At 51.0% G+C, this 20,385-nt stretch overlaps 1 long non-coding RNA gene across 2 annotated transcripts; it reads left to right on the top strand.

The window, feature by feature from the left end:
- The first annotated feature begins 5,419 nt into the window (after positions 1 to 5,419).
- Positions 5,420 to 14,621, top strand: LOC311425161. Of its 2 annotated transcripts, none has more exons than XR_014686244.1 (3): positions 5,420 to 6,901; positions 8,293 to 8,467; positions 11,432 to 14,621. It is a non-coding gene; the product is annotated as an uncharacterized lncRNA (long non-coding RNA). The 2 variants fall into 2 exon arrangements; XR_014686245.1 differs by lacking the exon at positions 5,420 to 6,901 and adding an exon at positions 7,411 to 8,199.
- The last annotated feature ends 5,764 nt before the right edge of the window (positions 14,622 to 20,385 follow it).

The raw sequence follows: 20,385 nt of genomic DNA, 5'->3' as shown, positions 1-20,385 counted from the left end.
GCTGTCCCTCCCATAAATATGCTGCATGGTAGAGAAATGATCCTGTGCAATGAGAACAAAGCAGCCTTTTCAGGATGAGCAGATTTTCCTCTGCTGGAGAGCTGCTCTCACTTTTCTCACTGCTCGCGCTGGTGCTGGGAGGTTAATGCGCTCAGTCTCCACAAAGGTGGAGTTCAGGAAAGACAGATGAACAGGACACAGTGACAATCACAGCACTGATTTCCATGAATAATATCCCCAGATGTTAGCCAGAGCCATTTCCTTATCAGAGAATACATTTCTAATAGCAATATTTCAGAGGCCGGAAGGAAACATTTTAAAGTTACCTTTGGCATTTCAAGGCTAGAACAATTTTCACCGAGCTTCCCTGGACCTCTAGATAAAATATTAACTCTGAACTGGGTGCAGAGGCCCCAGCAGGCTGTAAAGCAGCAGCACAAATGAGGAGACAGGCTCTGGGACGGAGACGGTGAGAGAGCATCCATGTCTTTAAAACCAGTCTGTGCCTAGATTCACCTGACTGACACACCTGCTGACTCCCCAGAGCCTTTGGCTGCACATCACAGGAAAAAATAAAGCCTTGCAGGCAAGCTCCACAGATGCCAGGCCCAGGAAAGGGTCCCCTTTGCTGAAAAAGTCGGTCACCTTAATTCTGGAAGGGAATAGTGGAGAGCCACTCTGATTTCTCTGCTGTGAAGCCTCTCTGAAGCCCCTTCTCTCACACCAGTCCAGCTCCAGCAGCCCCCAGTGATGCTGGGTGGCACCAGCTGGCCTCTGGCATTTGCACTGGGGCATTATCAGTGCCTCTGAGCTCCTGCCCGGCCTCTGTCCTGCCAGGTGCTTAGGTGTTTGGCCCACATCCATAACGTGGTGTTCAGGTGGTTAAACTCCTGCATGGAGACAGATAACCGAGCCTCTGCCTTTCCCTGCTCTGCAGGGTGGCCTCGTGGTGGCCGAGCAAGGCAAAGCCAAACAGCAAGACGATGGGCAAGGCTGGCCATGAGACCAAGGAGTCCTGGCTCCTGTGAGCCAGCTGCTGGCTTATATTGCTTCCCTGAAGGTTGGCTAAACACAGGGCACATGCTTGCTTCTGCTGGGCTCAGGCAGGTGTGTTTGTGGTGGCTCTGCGTGGTGCTGGGCATCCCTGCGTGCCCAAAGCCTGGACGTGCATAAAAGGCAGAGCTGGCAAGCTGACCAGCTTCAGGGTCACTGCATGGTGCACAGAAAGGGGGACAAAGCCTATCTCCTTGCTGTTTCTCTGGGCTGGCTGGGTTCACAGTGACCTCCTGAGCTGTGCCTCGCTCCTGGCAGGACTCCCTGCTTGTCAGAGTCTCAGCCTAATGCGTGCGGAGGAACAGGCACCTCTCTGTAAGCAGACAGCCCTGCCTCGCCTGCCTTGACCAGGACATCGCAACTCGGCTCTTCGTGGACTCGGCATTCCCACTGCTTCACAGGCAATGGCCGTGCAAAGCATTTCCCAGGACAACTCTGCAGAAAGTGGTCACTGTCCCAGCAGGAGCAGGATGTCTCCACTACATGTCACATCACTGAGGCTCAGCTGTGCCAATAAGTCTCTGTTTACGAATGGATTTTGTTTACTTACAAACGCAAGTGGATCTGGTTCGTGGATAGAGCTTAGTTACAACGAAAATAAACAAGTTTCACACAGAATTAGGATGGCTCTACATTTCTTTAGGTACTTCAGCATCCTGTTTAGCTTGAGATGCTGGCTGGTTTGTGTCCTGACCCAGGACTAAAATGCTGAAAGAAGTCCTAGAGCTTCATCTTTACTGCTTCTGGCATTAAAGATAGATGATAAGATACCAGGCCAGATGTTTTGGGCAGCCAGCACCTTCTTTCACCTGAAGGAAAATGGACAAGCTTCCTTCACTTACCTCTTGCAAACCATAGCTTCTTTAGCTGCAGTGATGGGAAAACACATGGAATTAAGTCCTTTTGTCTCCGCTCCTTCCCAAAGAGCCTTTATTTATTGTTTCTACTTTTCACCTGGGTGGGATGCTATTCCTGAATCCCGATGTGGAAGTGTTTGCCCATTTGTTCAGCTCCTGGTAACTACACAAAGTTTATGTCACAGCAGGGGACCTGGCGCAGTCTGCGTCTTTCTTCCTCTGCTTGGAAAGAGTAGGGGCAAATATTAGTTCGCGATGAAACCGAATGTCTTCACTTTGTTCGGGACAGTGCCCTGATAATGACTCTGCCTCACATGCTTGGCCAGCCTTGTGCCATGAGCTGGGAGGCTGCCAAGCTTGCATTCAGCTGATCCCTCGCTATCTGCGAGGGATGGCAGAGCCAATGCCCGCTCAACAGGACTTTGTCCTCCCGACGGCAGGCACCTTATGAAACATCATCCATTGCGTGTGCTGGCATGGCAGAAAGGCTCTTGGCCTCACAATAGCGGCGTTCTCTGCAAACTCAGCTGGCAAAGACCAGCACGAAATTCAACCTGAATGCATGCAAGCTCGGAGCGCTTTTCAGCAAGACCACATCGGTCACTGGGAGAACTGGAGGCAAGGCTGGGTGGGCTTCCCGCAGCAGGAGTGTCTGAATAACAGTGTGTGCATGCATTTATATATACCCCTACACTTGCTTTCTCTATGTGTAGGCTAAAAGCCACAGATTTATCACCATCCACCACATCTTGCATATTGTGTGCACAGGTGACAGGGCAGCGGGAGAGGCCCCGTCTTGGGGAGGACCGTGCAAATTTCACACTGCCTCGGGCTGTTGCTCTCACGGGGCTTTTTTATATGTTAGCTGCCTGTTCACACAGAGCACATCTTTGCTGATGCAACCGAATCTGTCCTGTCTGGAGATGCTTTCAAAAGTGTGAGAAAATCCTGTTCTGGCTTCCGGAGCCCTTTCAAAGGGTGGCTTTAGCTGTTGCGTTGGTGCCTTTGTGCTGGGATCCAGCAGGATGAGGCGCATCCTCCGAGCACGCGTGGGCCCTGTGGCTGTTTATAAGTAAGGGTTAAGGAGGAGGCGAGGCTTTAAAGAGCATCCTCTTGTTCCTGCCAACACCTGAGCTTACCTCTGAGCCCTCGCTGTGCCAGCTGCTCACTCTGCTGGTGCCCTGGTGGAGGGAGCAGGACTGGGCGCTGGGGGCAGTAGGAAAGAAATTCACCAGCGTGGTTTCCCAAGCGATCTGCCCTTTTACTGGAGGGCAAATTAGCTGACACAGGCAAGGGGAAATGTTTGCTCAGTTTGAGATCAGAGGCCCTTGTTTTGAAAGCTCGGTTTTATCCTCCGTCCTAACTTCTCTCCGCGCAGCTTAATCGCTGGTCTGGGAACAGAGGATTTGAATGGTCTCCAGAGCTATACAAGCAGATTTGGTGGCTCTCAGCAGTGCTCTGTAAATAAGTCCCAGCGGGCAGCTCTGTAAGTAAACAGCTTCTTTGCAAGCACCAGTGCCTTTCTCCATAGGTCACTCCATCTGGCAGAGGATGCGAGAGCAGGGCTCTGCTAGCTTTTGCACGGACAGCCCGAGCACCGCAGAGAACAGGCAGGGACGGGCTGCAGCCACCAATTTACAGCTTTACCCCCCGCTTCTTTGCAGCTTAGCAAGAGCGGGATTTCTATCAGGGAGCCAGGAGGCCAGCTGTGTGGCCAAAACAGCTGTGCCTTGACATCATCGTTGTCCCTCGGTGCGTGTGTGTTACGACACGGGCTTTAATTACACAAGCGTGAACTCACCTTACCTACAGGGCCTGCTTTGTCGCAAGGTGGTTTCTACATGCAGGAGGAAAGGTGTGGCTTGGGGATGAATGACCGAGAGGCAAATTCTCTCTTAGCACTTCATGGTAGGCTTCTAAAACAGGGCATTCTGCTGCAACCAAGAGCAAGGTATGCCCTGGGACCTTGCCAATATTTTCTCGAACGTTTCCCTTAGAAAATTATAGTTTTGAACCATTTGTATGCAATGTCTCAGAAATTCCTCATGCACACATGCATGTGGTTGAAAATTTAGGGAAAGGGAGTGCATTTGCATAAGCATTCCCTATGCATTAAGGTATTCAGTTCCATCCAAAGGCTGTTTTTCTTTTTAGATATACGTGTTTAAGCATTTTTTGTTTGTCTCTGTGTGTATGTGTATTTATCTTTATTTTTTTTGGTTGTGTTGGTTGGGATTTTTGTTTGTTTGTTTTTGTTTTTGTTTTGTTTTGTTTTCCCAGAGGGACAATATCGCTTAGCCCCTGGGGACTTGATGCTATCAGGCAAGATTCAAATTATCGAACCACCGAGGATATAAATAAATGCCGCTAAATGGTTTAGCTCAATGGCCTTTGCCCTTCCTGGGGGATGGAGCTCATCTTCCATCAATATGATTAGCGGAGGAGATTGTGTATTGATTAATTGTCCAGGCTCATTTCTCATTAGCCTGTGATGCATGACCTTTTCCAGCGAGGCGAAGCAGTGCATTTTACTCCTTAGCGGTTGGGTGCGCGAATCCCTCAAGCTCTAGAGGGCCTTGCTGGTGGCTGTCCCTATGGCTCAGTGATGGCCCCAATTCAAGGCATGCCTCTAGGGAAGCAGATGGGGTGAAACCTGCCCTGCTGCTCCTTTGCATGTAGCCTGCCCCGGGGAAAACATCCCGGGCATGCAGGTCTATGCAAAAAGCAAGCACAAAGCAAACCCAGAGAGCAGGTGTGCACAGTGGTGCATGCACAGCTCCCCCCTTGGCTGGTGCACTGCTGAATGGCCTGATCACCCTGCCTGGGCATTGTCCCTAAATCCTGGCCTTCCTGCCAGCGCTGTCAGCGGGGCGTTGCTCTTTTCCTGGGGAGGAACTGGCAGTCCCACAGCAAGGGAGGGAGTGCCGGCGCAGCTGGATGGGGCCCCAGCGCGTTCCCGGCACAACCTGTCCCCAGGCCCCCAGCCTCCGGAGCTGGCACCTTGCGCTGCCTATTGTGTGCACTGCTGGGCTTTCTGCAGGAGTGTTAACCTGTTCTTCAGCTCCACAATAACACCCGGGCACTGCCACTGCACTTGGCCGGATATTTCTTTTTCCCAGGGGCTTGGCCCTGGGACAAGCGGGATAAGGAGGTGGCATTCGCAAGCTCTATTCCTGTCGCTGCCACGCGGCGTGACCTTGGGCAAGGCTGGCGGGAGGCGAGGGGACACGGTCTTGTGATGCTGCCGCCAGGCTTTGCTGTGCTGGGGCAGGTTGTTCCTCAGGCAGCAAGTGGAAGCATCATCTCTGGGATGGAAACTTCATCGAGGAAGCAAACGTGCTCCACGTGAGCAATGCTGCTCAGTGGCACTGTGGTGGAAAGCACGGCACCCGAGGGAAAGAGGCAGGGGAGCTGTGGGGAGGACTGGGATTCAGGCATTGCAGAGGGGAGCAGGAGGTTTGACACATTCAGAAGCACAAAATAAGTTTCACTTACTTGCACATGCCTGGTTGAGGTGATTTTACTTCATTCTAGGTCATCTGGAGATGTGGAAATCCCACTGCAGCAGGGATCCTACTCTCCCATCCCCGTCTCCCTTCCCTAATTGCAGCATAGAGGTGGAAATGCTTGGGTCATCCCTACTCTGCCTGCTGAGCAGACACCAGAGCAGAGTTCATCAGGCATGTTAGCAAGTTCTTCCCTGCTACTACGTAACCTGAAATTCAAGAAAAGGCTTTAAGACTGGGAATGGGGAGGAAAAGCAACAAGCAGGAATGAAAAACTAAACCCATCAGCGAAGGAAAAGAGGAGGTGGGAACAACTCAAAGTCAGAGCCCAGGGAAACATGAGGATGACATCCAGGAGCTGCTAAGGAGGAGAGGCTGCAGGAGGAGCTGCAAAGGGATGGGGGAATGGACAGAATGGAGCCAGAGACCCCAAGGAGCACTAGGGCGAACAGGTCTGTGTGACTGGGGACTCTTTAAGAGGAATAATTGCCCTGTTACAAAGGGAATCTGGAACTGAAAAGGAGCCTGACAGAGAGAGAGACTAATCCAGTGGCACCCTTCATGTTGGGACAAATGATGGCCAGATTCTCACTTAAGAGACTTGGGAGTTTATGTGGGCTTTTTGTCTGGGACTTGTGTATTTTCCACGCCTGCTTTTGATGCGTAGTTGAAGGAGGAGAATGAGCTTTAAGACAAAGTGATGAATGAAGGAACATGTAAGAGGAAGGACATAATACTCATTGCAGCAAGGAGCTCTGTCCAAGACGACAGACCCAGTATTCATTGGAAATAGTGAGACATGGTGTCAAGATTGTCATTACTACTGGTTTTAACTTCCCTGTGGGGAGAATAATTGCTACTAGCATAGGCTGGACCCTGGTATTCCTGCACTGGCTGATATATTTCCGCACCAAAGAGGCAGCAAGATAATCAGAGCTGCTGTTGTGTTTGACCTGCTCTTGGTAACCAGTGAGACATTACAGAACAATGTGGCAGAAGATAACTTTTAACCTTGACTGGGCACAGGCTGATTCTGTTTAAATTAAATGGAAGAGTAAATATCATGGGACCACAGTGAAGGTTTTTTCCAACTGTGAAACGGGAATCGTCACAGAAGCTACGGGGCTGAGGCGATGAAGCAATCTGAGCTAAAAGTCTCAAGTACTTGTATGTGGAAGACTTTCAGGCTCAGCATTGCAAGAGCTAACTTGCTTTCTTCAGAAAGGAAGTAGATGGAGAGCACTTACTTGGAAAACATGCCTCTCTCTGCTGATAAAACTTCCTCAGTGAAAGATGAGAGCGGTCAGCAAGAACAAATACATTGTACAGGTCACAAAGTTTAGGCGAAAAGACCTGTCAGTCAGAGGAAATCAAGGAGAGAGAGACCTGGCAAGGAAAATCATAAGCTGCTGAAAGAAGTTCTTTGCAAGGGTAAGAGGATCAAGGAAAGAGACCAGACCTCTGTGCAGTGAGGCTAAGATCAAGGCTTGCCTCAGAAACACAACACTTTGCCTCATTTTGCAGGGAAAATGATGTGGAAGAAAGGGATTGTAAGCAACAGCTAAAACTACTTGGAAATAGAAACAATTCCATCAGAAGTTAAGACAAAACTTGCAAGGTTTATTCAGATCAGGAGGTTCCCAGAGATCTGAAAAAAATGACTTCATCAAGTAGCAACAAATCCAAAACCAAGGATGTTCAATCAACCTGTTAGACTGAAGTGTGGATAAGGACCACACAGTTGAACAGTGCCAACTATTTTACCTAAATTTAAGTAATGAAACAAAAAAGGCATGCTGTTATTTACAGACCTGAGATCTCAGAACAGCTTCTCTTTTTATTCCCAAACAAAGTAGGAGCAATTAAACATGATGAAGTTGTTCTGAGATCTCGGGTCTGTAAATAACAACATGCCATGTACGGAGAATGGGAGAAAATTCAAGCTGGTTAAATGAAATGTGGGGTGGTTTGGATTATCTTTATGTTGGAGGAGAGAAAACTCATTTTAAGACATCGGTTATGTGGAGTATTAAATGCACTTGTGTTTCACAAGGGTGGTTAGTAAGACATGAAAGCAGGGGAGTACAGGGATTCACAGCTGAATTAGAAAGTGGGCAAGGAATTACTTGATAAAGAGACACTGAAACATAGAGCAGGAGGCAATTACTGATGACATTCCTTCGGGGCTGTTTTTGGCACCAGTCAAATTCATATCTCCAGTAATGACCTTGGAGAAAGAAACGTAGATGTTTGCTGAAGAGACAAAACAGGGAGGCACTGCCAGTACTGAGGAGGACAGAGGTAGCTTCCAGAGCTGGAAAAGGAGTGAGAAAAACGTACCAAGGGCAAGGACCAGCAGTAGAGTGATCTGGAAAAAAGAAAGAGGTGATGGTAGGAGTCTAACGGTCTTTGCTTTTTTTAGCCTAGCAATATGAATGTTAAGAGGGCATATGATTGCTGCCTATTAATACATCAGGTGGGTAAATCCCGGCGAAACAGAACTGCTATTTGAGCTAAAAGACTGGAGAGTACTGGCATGCGAACATATATGCATCACCGACTTAAAATAGAGGCCAGATACTCAGAGGTGATTTTAACTGTAATAACATGGAGGCTTCCTTCTCACCGCTTGTAAGCTGTTTTCAAATGCAAGCCATAAAAAACAGCTCCGGAGCCAAACTTTCTCCCTCCCTCGACCAACATGGAATAAGCTGTCCCTCTGCTCTGTTGTGGGAAGTTAGCTAAACCATGCTGCTGGCCACTCCTAACTCCAGCTGCAGAAGGTCAGTCTGCCCAAATGCCATAGATTCAGTGGAAGTGGTTTTGCCCGAATTAACCTGAGCTACAAAATACAAACCCTCTTCTCATGGTTCCAGGGATCTGGCTGCATGGCTGGCTGCTAATAGCTAGAAGAAACTTCTTGAAGGAGAAACTTCTCTGGTGACCTCCCCAAAATGCATGTTTGGCACTGCCTTCAAAGTTTTGCACTCTCTGATACAAGCAGACATGTTGCCACTGCTCCTCATGAGGCTCTGGGCAGAAGCCCAAGAGGTAAGGGAAATAAATACATATGGGTTAGCAAGATGTCTTCCACCGCAAAACATCTTTCATCTTCCCTTTTCATTTTTCTTACCCTGCGTACACGTGGAATCAGCTGGCCCATCCCTGCTCTAAAAATAACAGAGATCCAGGACCCAAACCCCAGAGGAGAGGCTGAGCTGTGTTCCTGGGCTGCTCGTGAAGGCCCCAAGACAGAGGCAGGTCTGTCCTCACATGTGTGTGCCTGCTAGGCTTCATGTGAGCTGTCCTGCCTGGCCTCAGGCACAGCCCAAATGGGGAAAAATAGCTCCTGGGAGAGCTAAAGGGAGAGGAGAACATCAGTCATGTGTCCCCTGCTTCGAATGATGTGGTCAGCTCCGCCTGTTTTACCTCCATCCAGCGACGTTCATATTTCATGCAAGGGTGGCCACTCCTTGCAGTTTGGCTGCTACGCGTGAATGCAGCCTGGAGACACAGCTTCCAAGGAGAGATTTGGTCTCACTTCATCTGGACTGTGTGCAGGCACTATCGCCAGTGTGTGGTGTTCCCACTGAGTGCTTTGCATGGTTCAAAACTGCAGAGGAGGCTGCGGCACCTACGCTGTTGCCTCCTCCATACACTGCTGTTTGCTGCTCTCACTGGTTAAAAAACGATTTCCCTATCTTCTGAAAGGGAGATACTGAAGCATCAACTTCAAATCTAATGTACTGTGCTTCTTTTGTCAGACACCCTTATGGACAATGACAGATTTCTTGTAGCACACTTGAGGATATCTTTCTGTCTGTCTGTCCTTATCTTCCTGCACTATGCTGTGTGACCATGCAAGATCCTTTTTCTGGCATGTGGGGCTCTGTGTTTTTGCTTCTGAATCTGTCTCATCAGGACCTGTGTGCATCACGGCACGGACCCTATTTTGTGTCTCTGCATGCCTCTCTGCAAGTTCCTCCCTCCGTACCAAGAATGTGAGAAATGTAACGAAGGTGAAGTCCTTATGCTAACACGCTAAAGGGAGTTGGAAGTGCGGCTGTCGTAATCCCACTCATCACCACCACTCCCATTCCCCTACCTGCTGGGAATTTAGGATGAATTTAGGATGTGCTGAGGGTAACCAGAGAGCTGAACCACCCTGCCTGCCCCTTCCCAAGGGCTATGAGGCATCAGGGGTCCCGATGGGAGCCAGCCAAGGCATCCTACTACCCATAGCCGATGCGGTCCTAAAAGATGCACTGTTCCTACACATCCATGAGCAACTTGACTGAGGTAGAGGAAAGAAGGGAGCCCTTTGTCGCTGTGCTGGGAACAATGCCCCGTCTGTGAGCCCGCGAGCAATCCTGCCCTGACCAGCATCAGCTGCCTTTTTTTCTTCCGCCACGCTGACAATGCACAGTTGCAGGGCTTCTCTCCCCACGCGGAGAATGGGATTTAGTGATACCATAAGTTAGTCGAACCGGCAGCCAAGACGCCAATTCAGGTCCCGTTCAATGGACGCAGCGTTTGCTTTGTGTTGTTTTTCTTCCACTTCCTCTCTTTCGCACTGAGGCTCATTTCCTCTCTCTTTTTCTCTGCAGCTTGAGCACCATGAACGCGCACAGGCTTTCACTCATCTCTCTCCCATTCGCCTCCTGTTTGGGAGGAAGCAGCTGCGAATTTATATTGCTGGGGAGATGGAGTGTTTTTACCAGCGCTGCCCTCCGAGAAAACAAACAATATTAATCATCGAAATTAGTGCCAGTGTGCACCAGCAGCATTGCATGCACCCAAACCACAGTGTGGCCGAGGTTGGCAGGGACCTCTGGGGGTCAACTGGTCCAACCCTCTGCTGGAGCAGGGCCACCTAGGGCACCTTGCCCAGGACCATGTCCAGGTGGCTTCTGAAGATCTCCAAGGAGGAGATCTTCAGCAAATTTCCTCTGGGGCCAGGAGAGAGGAGGCAGCCAGTCCCTGCTGGTCTCCTCTACGTGCACCTTAGCTGCTGGTTGATGACCTTGCCTTGTCATTAGATAACCCGCAGGGAAGAGCCAGCCGGGAGCTTTGTGCACAGCAGCTGTCCCGGGAGAGATGCACGTACCCTCCGTGTATATCTAGCCAGGAGGGAGGCATGCGGTCTGGCTAGATTTTGTCTCCATCCACAAGCCACCTGCTTAACTGCTTCCCATTGCTACATACTCCTGTAAAATCAGGACAGTCCTGGCTGACTCTCATCCAAAGCGCTGGAGATGGGCCGTGGGTAGAGACACCCTTGCCATACAGATTAGCGCCTGGGTTGTGGAGGTGGGTTCACAGGTGGGAAGCAGCAGAGGGAGTTCACAGCCTGTTTCCCTCTGTGCCTGGACCAGGTGTGAGGAAACAAAACGTCCTCGTGAAGCAGCCTCTGGGCTTACAGCGGCTGGCTCGGGTGTACTTGATGGGTTTGGTAGTTTTAGGGGAGGAGGAAGGAAAAGGGGAGTGCAGCCAGCTCCTTTAGAGGAGACCAGCCCACAGCTGGAACCGAAAACAAGACGGGCGGCTGGAGAGCCAGAACTAACCCCAGCTGTGCCAAGCGACACAGCGCATCCCCTCCAAAAAGTGGCTACGGCCCAGCAAATAGGATCCCAAATCTGTTTGTAGGGCCGGGAATCCACAGCACTGCAAGAAAGGGACCTAGAGCAGGAGTTAGGAGCTGCAGAGCTCGGTGTGTGGGCCAAGATCCAAAGAAGGGCCTAAACTGGCCCAGAAACTTGCCTGTTTAACCCACCATGTCTGCTGGTCTGCTGAAATAATTAATCTCAGGGTTATCCTGCTATCCCAGCGACATGCTCAAAGCACTGCTGAGCAACTAGTAATGTGGTGGTGTGGTGTAGGGTGTGTAAATATACATGCGGATAATAGAGAGAGATATAGATGTCTGTGTGTGCACGGATATTTGTATATGTAGGTATATATTTACAGGATACACTCGCAGGCATGGATATGTGACGATATCTATGTATGTTACAGTAGAGCACCTAACAAAGAGTATGTTTCTACCTGCTGACGTTACCTTCAAGAGAAACCCGAAGAGAAAGACCCTGCTGCCAGAGGCACTGGGGATTTGAAGCAAGTGCTGAGAGACAAGGAAGAGAAAACAAAAGCAGCCGCCCCAGGATCTGAGGTGAGGGAGCAGGGAAGTGCTATGGCAGAACCACATCCCTGAGCACTGCAGGGATGGTGAAACACCCAGCTGAGGAAAATGCCTGCTCCTGGCAGCAATTGCAGGTGCCCCGGAGGAGTCCTGCGAGTCTGAACAACAGCAGTGGGTGCTGCAGCAGCTCTCAGGCATCGCTCTCCAGGTGGATTGTCCTGGCTCTTCGTTGCTGTGCCCCGAGCTAGTGAACTCTGCTGTTGTTCTCCCACTTTGATCTGAAAAGTAAGCCTGGGGTGGGTTGAGGCCAGTGCTGCCTGGCCAAAATTAACACGCTCCTTATTGCCTCATCTGTGAGGGCCTGAAAAACCCTCCCGAGCACAAGCTGAGGGTAGAGGGCAGAGCAGCACCTTGCTGGAATAGTGCTATTGTGTGTCACCCTAGGCAAGGGTGTGCTTTTCTCACCACGTGTGATAACTCACTGGAAACCTTTCTCATCCCGGCACACAGAACCTAAAGGGACACAATGGGATTGCATCCCTGGCTTCAGCACATGTAACTGAGCTTCCCAAATATTGCTTTAACAGAGAGTTGGACTCTGAGCCGAACAAGGAGGGTGTCTCCCTCACATGGCGTGGGGACACCAAGCCCAGTTTCGTGTAGTTCAGTATAAAGGAAGAGCAACAGCGAAAGCATCCTTGAGATTCAGCCAAAATCAGCTCCAGAGGGAGCTTCAGGTGCCACTTCTACTGGGAGGTCGGGCTGGTGCGTGCAAGGGCAGATTCCCGATGGAGGCAGCTCCATTTGCTGCAAGGAGACACCCCAGGACAGGCACACACCCTGTTAAATCTGAACTGGTTGGCTTTACCAGCGAGGAGCGATCAAGAAATGTGATCAATGTTAAAAAAAAAGGGGGTGAGCCTGGGTTGCTCGGGACAGAGGAGATCAGACTGGACCAGGAGGTCAGAGGAGGGATGCAGCTGGATATTCCTCACCTTCATGCAACTCAGGATGGGTCAGAGCCATAAATGTGTATGGCAGAGAAGAGGTTAAGTGAGGAAGGGTGGAAAAGGTAAAGCCACAACTACCCCCATATGAAGGCCGGGATGGGAACATTCTGCTTAGCTGCCTAGGACAGAGGTTTATGATTTTTTCCTATGCAGTTTGGTGGTGTTATCCACCGTGAAAAATCATTGGCCGTGGAGATATCTGATAAGAGCTGAGCTGGCATCAGTTGGGAGAACAAAATGTCAAGAATGCATCGGGCTGCGCCCCCCACTTTTACCAGCGGGCAGGACATCAGCATGGGAACAGCGTGTTGCCTGCCCTTATCTCTAATTGTCCTGCCTGCTTCGTTTCTTTACTGCCTCCTAATGAGTGCAAATGCTGTGTTTTGAGATTCGATCTTCTGCTGAGAACCCCCTTCTCCTGCATTCCCCAGTGCACAGCCTTGGCTGGGGATGGGAAGCTCAGGGCACTGGGAAGCTGGGGATGATGCGGGTACAGAGGAAGGAGGACCTGCGGTTTGGCTAGCTCTGTGCTCCTAGGTGAAGGGTAACACTGTTTTCCCCAGAGAACAGCAAAAACCTGCCATTTATAGCAAAAGCTGTCGGCTCCCAAGTGCTTTAGAATGAAGAAAAGCAATGAATAAGCCTGTTCAGACTCGTCTTCCTGACAAGAAAGGAGATACGGGCTTTGGGGTGTTCAGCAGCCTCCGCCTGCACCACAACCATCCAGGGTGCACCGGAGATGTCCCACTGGGTGTCAGGAACAGGCAGCTGGAAAAAGAACATCTTCAATGCATCTTCATGCATTTATGGCCCCAGAAGGCACATCCTAAGCTGCTCCCTGGGGCTGTGGGCAATTCAGCTCGTTTCCATAAAACCTTGGGCAAAATACCTGCTTCCCTCTGCCTTTCTGAGCAGAGGGTGCAACTGCTGTCCCTGAGGGCTGCTGCACCCTTCCCACGCTGCTGCTGGAGGACATCCAGGGCCTGTAGGGCATGGCTGCTGGGGGTCAGGCCCCACCAATGCCCTGGGAGAAACAGCATTGCTGTGCTCTGCCTAAGTACTGGGACAAGCCCATTCAGGCCTGCAAGGTGGTCAGGCAAGGGTATTTAGACAGCTGTAGCTGTAAGACATCTCTGGTCAGGTATGTAAACAACCAGATGTTGCCTGAGTGCTCAGGTGCTAATATCCCACTGATTTGGGTGAAGACAAGGTAGCTTTTAAGGGTTATGTGGCAGAAAAGTTCTGCTAAGTCCGGAATATTTGGTTATAGCATGGTTGCTCCTTACAATGAGGGGGTGTTTTTGGGAGGTGTGTTCAGTGAGGATCCAGCAACCATGTGCATGTAGCAGTGTGAGTGGCAAGCTTCATGTGAGGGGCTAACAGGAGGATGATGCACAGAGAGGAAGAGACGCTGACCTCCTCATGATTTCGTAGTAATCTGGGGCTTTCACACAACCTCATCGGTGAAATGGAAGCAACTACCTCATGACGGCATAAAAAGGGACCCTGCTGACACCAACACCAGTCTCTTGGTGCCAGTAACAATACTGGGGGTTAACAGTGTCAGTGAGTTCAGGCATCTGATTGCAAAAATGCCCTGAAACCCACAAGGAAGAAGGGAGGCTCAGACAAACCTCAGCTATCTGGCTGCTTCCAGAGGAGGTGGTGAGCACCCTGCCTTGACCAAAATCTATCTGTGACCAAAATTGACCTTACCCAGCAGATCCTGAGGGTGTTCATCTTCATGCTAAGTTTTCTTTCCTGTCAGACTTTCATATTTCCAGGTGAAAATAGCCTCAGTGGAGAACAGATCCAGGTCTCTGTTAAACCTCTTTCCCTCCCAGGGCTCTGGGTTCGGGCACCGGGACAGCAGGGAGGGAAGAGAGATGCTTCCCAGCTGACTCAGGTTGTAGCTTGACAATGTGGTAAACCCCACTGCCGGGCTCCTGACATCAGATCAAACGCACCCCAGCCATGCAACACGAAGGGCAGATGAGTACAAACTTGTTGGTTCAAAATCGCTTGTGAATTTTGGAGAGAGCAATTCGGCACAGCCAGGCTTTACAGCTGTGCTGCTCTTTTTTTTTTTTTTTTTTTTTTTTCTGGGTCAGACGCTGCCTGTCCTGTACTTGGGGCCAAGCCAGCACAAACACCACACAGTCCTCATGAATGGGCAGTTTGACCGAAGCGCAGCACCTCAGCCAGATCAGATTTATATGGGTGGGTAATGCAGACTTTGGGCTTTGGATGGACATAAAACGACCATATCCTCACCACCTTTTACATGTATAAACTCCTTTGGCTGGTGCTCTGGCTGAGGAGCTCCGTGAGGAGCTCTGCATCCTCTGTAATGACACTCTGTCTGCTCCTTGCTGGCTCCTGATCCAGCCCAGGTCCGCCTCGCCATGAAATCCGAGAGCAGCATACTGTGTCAGGCAGGTATGAAGACCAAGGTAAATAACCCTCAAAAGAAAACAAACTTGTTACAGAGAGAACGCGTGTTCGATTTCATAATTCACCTTGGGACTCACTCCCCTACGGCGGCTCTCAGCCCTTACAGCCGATGCCTATTTTTAACCGTGATTTCAGACAGCTGTGGGTTCAAGCCCATATAGATGACATGGTGTCAAGAATCCTTTCCTTTCTTTTTTTCTTTTTTCTTTTTTCTTTTAACATTTAACCCCCCTGTGTCGCTATTCTGCTGGCCATTCAACCTCTGCACAGCACCACGGGGAGGAGCCGAGCCGATCTGCGTGGCAAGAGGTTTCCCATGCCTCGTGGCTGATGGTTTCCAAAGGATCCCTCCCTCTCCACCTTGCCTTTGTGCCTCTTGTGAATCACCCAGCTTGGCGAGCACGCTGCACCTCAGGGTGCCAGCCAGGCACACCCCCCAGCAGGGTGACACCGACTTTCCATGGCGCAGGGACCCGAGTCTCGTGCTGCTGAGGAAGCACGGCTTTTTCCAGCCGTAGTAGGAAAGTTCCCATGGCATTTCGCTCGAGAGGAGGTTTTCGGTATCTGCCTCCTGATCCAGTCTCCTCTCTTGACTGTTTGAACTGGCTGTTTGCCTGACAGCAGCGCGAGCCTCCCGGAGGCTGAGGGAGATTTTATGTGTACCCTGCAGGAAATTTGGGGCCTTTTAAAGTGAAAGGAACCGTAGAAATGTGAGAAGCTATTGCTGCTGTTATTAGAGCTGGGCAAACTCCCCATATTTGCTTTCCAGCCTTCAGAGGGTTCCAAGGTTCACGCAGGTGATGATGTTGCTGTGTTTGGGACAACCAGGTGAAAGAAGCGGGAGGAAGGATGAGTGTGATGAAAGGGATAGGGAAAGAGGTAAATTTTCCCATAATTAGGGACCCTTCACCCTGCAAAGCCCAGGAATCCAGAAGCTCCTGGGAAGGCACGTGGAGTAAGGCAGAGAGAGATGGAGGAGGGCTGCGGGGGCTGGAAATGATGAGAAGAAGAGGGGAGGAAGAGGGCAATGTCTGAAGCAAGGGCAGATAGGATCTGATCTGAGGCCGGCAGCTGCAGGAGAGCACAGAAAGGGCCCCAAGCACTGCCCGGGAACTGATGAAGTGTGAAGCTGAGAGTGGGAGCTACTGGGCCTCCCTGGTCCCTGGGGGGTGTGCTCAATGCCAGGCTCCTGGGGAGCCTGTCCCAAAGGCCCTCAGCTAATCACTCCGCTTTACTGTTTGCTTACACATTTCCACCTAATTGGGGTTAATCTGCTCGGTGTTTTGGCTGATCGGATGGTTCAGGGCCAGATACATTGGAGGGTGTGGGGGGTGTTTTTAACCCTTCCTTGTGTTTCCAGGCCATGGAGCCAGGGGAAGGAGACAGATGTGGTGTCAGGTCTGCATGAGGCCCGTCCTGGCGGCCACCGAGCCTTCTGCTCCTGCCTGGCCCTTCACCCTGCTGCCTCGGGGCCCCAGGCAGAGGAGGTGCGTGGGCCGGGCACCTGCCTCTGCTGTCCTTCTGTACCCTGTGAACTTTGCCTTCAGGGAGCCCTTCTGCACTCATCTCGGCCTCCCTTGCTATTTCGGGTCCTTTCGCTGGTGGGGAAGGGGTGAGTCACAGGCAGCTCGTGCAAAATGGTGCTCGTCGTTACGTTAAAGGAGAAACCGCCACCACCAGGAACTGCCACCCTGCCCGCTGAGGGTGGAAGAAGAGCTGTGTTTTGGGGGGGGAGCTCAGCTGTGCAGCAAGTGTTCATTGCACTAAGGAGAAGCTGTGGTGAATGCCACCCCTCCACCCTCACCCGAGCTTAAAGAGCTTTTCCTGGAGACTGTGATGGAGGAGCACAGCTCCACGGGACGTGCCAGCACTGTCTGTGCCATTTTGGCATTTTGGACCACCTGAAAGCAAGGCTTGCCAGGCAGACGTTTGCTCCAACACCTTTGTGCTCACTAGGCTGAGGATGGGTCCAATCCCTTCAGAGGTTGGAGCTGGTGTCCAGACTGGTCCCTAAAAAAGTCCTTGCTCCCCTGGAAAGGCACCGTGGAAGAGACAACACACAGCAGCGTGTTTTGGAAAGCTCCCAGTTCCCGGGCAGGAAACAAAAGGGAGCCCCGGAGCTGATAAGTTGTATGAAAAGGGGCAGAACAAAAACTCAGCTGTCTCCAGGGCCTCTCACACAAGCTCCCCCCCGGCACGGCGACAAAACCGCAAGAGAAACTACGCCGGCGGTGCGACGACGCCGAGCCGGCTGCCGGCAGACACTCAAGGTCTGGCGGTGTTTAATCACAGCAGACACAAACCTTCCTGTTATTCAAACCCGTCCTGGTGCCAGCTAATCCCGAGCCGTCCCGCAGCCCGCCACCCAGCCCGGCTGCCCTCCCAGGGGGGCTGCAGAGGACCCCGTGGGGCAGTGTGTGACCATCCCACTAAAAAAAAAAAGGGATTCGGTGGCTTTGCCCTCCTGCCCCTGTGCATTTGGGTGAGCCCCCATCGCTAGCCGGGGAAGAAGCCTCTCAGTGAAGCCAAGGTCAGGGGAGCAAAGCAGCTCCAGCTTCTCCCTCCTACTGTTTATGCAAGACGCCTGCTGCTTGTGCTTGGCCCGCCTGCCAAGCCCGTGGGGCAGTGATTAAAGCTCTGCGCCTGGCACCCGTGCAGCAAATTCAGGTGGTTTCCCGTTGGGCTTTTTTCACCTCCCTCCTGCCCGCTAAGGTGGAGCGTGCCCTTGCCACAAACGCGGCTGGCTCTGCACCTCTGTGTGCAGTGGGGAGGCTGAGCTGGCTTCCTAAAAATTCAAGAGGGCAGCTCTGTCAGGGACATGTGGCCCATCACTCCTGAAGACACCCCAGAGGAGGTTGCTGAGTCCCTCTGTCATGGGGCCATGCTGAATCAAAGCCCTGTCTCACCACCCGCCCACCTCTGCATGGGGCAGGAGTGACCAAACGAGAGAAAACACCCTCTGGTTGGGACACCGTGACATGAAATCCTCTGTGACACAGCCCAGGCTTGTCACCTCCACGACCATAAGTCTAGCTGATGGCCCATGCACGATAGACCCACCAGGTTGTGAAGCGAGAGCTTCCACAAAGGTGGGCCTGGGCCTTGGGCCCTCTGTGGCTGCGCTGAAGGAACCAGCATGGATTCAGCACACGAGAAAAGTCAGCACACTCTTCTTCAAGAGCAACACCATTTAAGCATCAGCTTTTGGCGACAAAAGCCTGGAAATCCACCATCCACAGCATGAAATCACCACCATGCTCTTTGTTTCAGTCTCTGCCTAAACTGATCTCGATCAGGAAACCTTTCTGAAGGCTTTAGGAGCCTGGCACCATGGGCTGCACTTCTCAAGGGCATGAAGCCCTTAGAGCAGAAAATCACAGGGGACAGATTAGCATCGGTTTTGCAGGTTTTATGCCGGACACTGTCACCTCAGCTGCTGCTCTGCTTGGTGCACAGCAGCACTGGGCCTCTGCCTTTGGCTTGGTAGTGGCTATGCAGTCCCAAGCAGCTGATGCTGACTCTGTAAACACGCATGGAACAGAGCAAATATTGCTATCAGGGTGGTCTCAGCATGGGGAAAACTGCTGGAAGGAACCTGCATTGAGATACCATGGAGGGAAGGGTTTGTGCCTGGCCTCATTCATGCAGTTTCATGGCTCCCCAGGGCCAGCGCTCCAAAGTGGTATGAGCAGTGTGTACAGGCCACCCCTTATAAAAGCCTGTTATGTTTTTAGCCTGCACCTCGTACTCCACCTTTGTTGCCATTTAATAATTTTAGCCACTAATTAATGGGCATTGCTTAGCTTGTAAATATTGACAGATACCCGGAGGCTATATAAAACATCTTGTGTTGCCTACAGGACCGCACTGATCCTGGTTGCCTGCTCCTTCCCTAAGCATCAGTCCCCTTTGCCCTTTCTTCACTCTGGAAGAGAGGTTACTCCAGGCTCAGCTTCAGACCAGTTCTCTTTCAGGAGATCACAACTAGGCTGGCCAAAGACAGCAGGAATTGCAGGAGAGCCCCTGGACTGCTGGTATCCAGGTGAGATATTAGGCTGAAGCAGCAGGCGTAGCCAGGAAGCATTCCTGCAGGGCATGGCTGCTCTCTGATCAAGGCGTTGGACCTTCGTTTAGCCCCCCCAACCTGCATTTTTTGTTCTACTGAGAGGCCTGCTGCTAAGGCTGGTTAAAGCTGAACTGCCAGGGGGAGGAAGAACAGTTTCCTTATTTTTTTATTTTTTTTTCTGACAGCATCAGCAAAACTGATTTTGCAACCCAGTAGGACTCTCTGATGAGGAAGGCTCAGGCGCTAGTCAAAAAGTTCAAGCAAGCGTCACTTCTGGGTGGAGCAAGTGTCATTTCTGCATCACTACCCCATCATCATCAGAGCCAGTAAAACTCATCCCACCTTCCTCCTTCAGCGCAACTCCTCATCTCCCCCTTCCCACCTAGCATCACCACAATTGCACGGATTCAGCTGTTGGCATGGGCACTCACACAAGTGGAAGACTTTTTCTTTGTTTTAATAATCTCCAGGCAGGGGTTCCACATTCGAGCATCTCAGCTAAGGTACAAAGTTCCACCCCCAGCTTCTCACTTTCTACAACCATAGCTCCCTGGTGTACTACTAAAACTGTTCACAAGCCTACAACGTAAAGGAGATGACAGAAGTGATCGCTTTAAAATAACATCCAAAAAAACAACATGGAAGGATGGATGACAACATGAGAGTTTTAACTGCAGATGCTTTCTGTAATATGGTTTAGAACAACACTTTGCAGAGACAGACACACAGGCAGGAGGTTCACAGACTTAGCAGTTCAGAGACAGGACTAAGGGCCTGAAGAACCTTCAGGTGGTTTAAGAACAACAACACAAGGAACACGAGGTTAGGACTTTGAGATGATGACTGTCCACACATGAAACGCCAACTCTCCCACTGAGCTCTCAGCAGTCAACCATACAGACATTAAACCATAGATCATAACATACAGAAAACAGCTGGAAATCCAGAGTGAAGCAGCATGACCCCCTTGAGCCCAGAGGCAGATTAGAGACCAGACAAGCACTGCCTTACAACAGCGATGAGTTATTTAAACCATTCGTGATGTGGCTGAAGGGAGAGGCGTTACCACTTGCTATTTTGCCCACCCTCGGTGATGAGACGAGGGTGGTGTTGAGAAATGGAGATGGGGTAGTGTGACATGACTTCCTCATTCTCACTCTACTCTGGAAAAAAGCAACATAGAGAGCTCCAAGAACAGAACCAGCTTAAAGTAAGAGAGGGAAGTAGGAAGCTTTGCAAGATGGACTTAACCACCCCCACTCCCACTAGAGACATAAAACCTAACCCCTGCTGCCACTGG

Source organism: Aythya ferina, assembly GCF_964211825.1.
Source record: "Aythya ferina genome assembly, chromosome: 1".
Lineage (NCBI taxonomy): Eukaryota > Metazoa > Chordata > Aves > Anseriformes > Anatidae > Aythya > Aythya ferina.
Note: the sequence above shows the minus strand (reverse complement) of the source record. Positions and strands in the feature narration are given on the sequence as shown.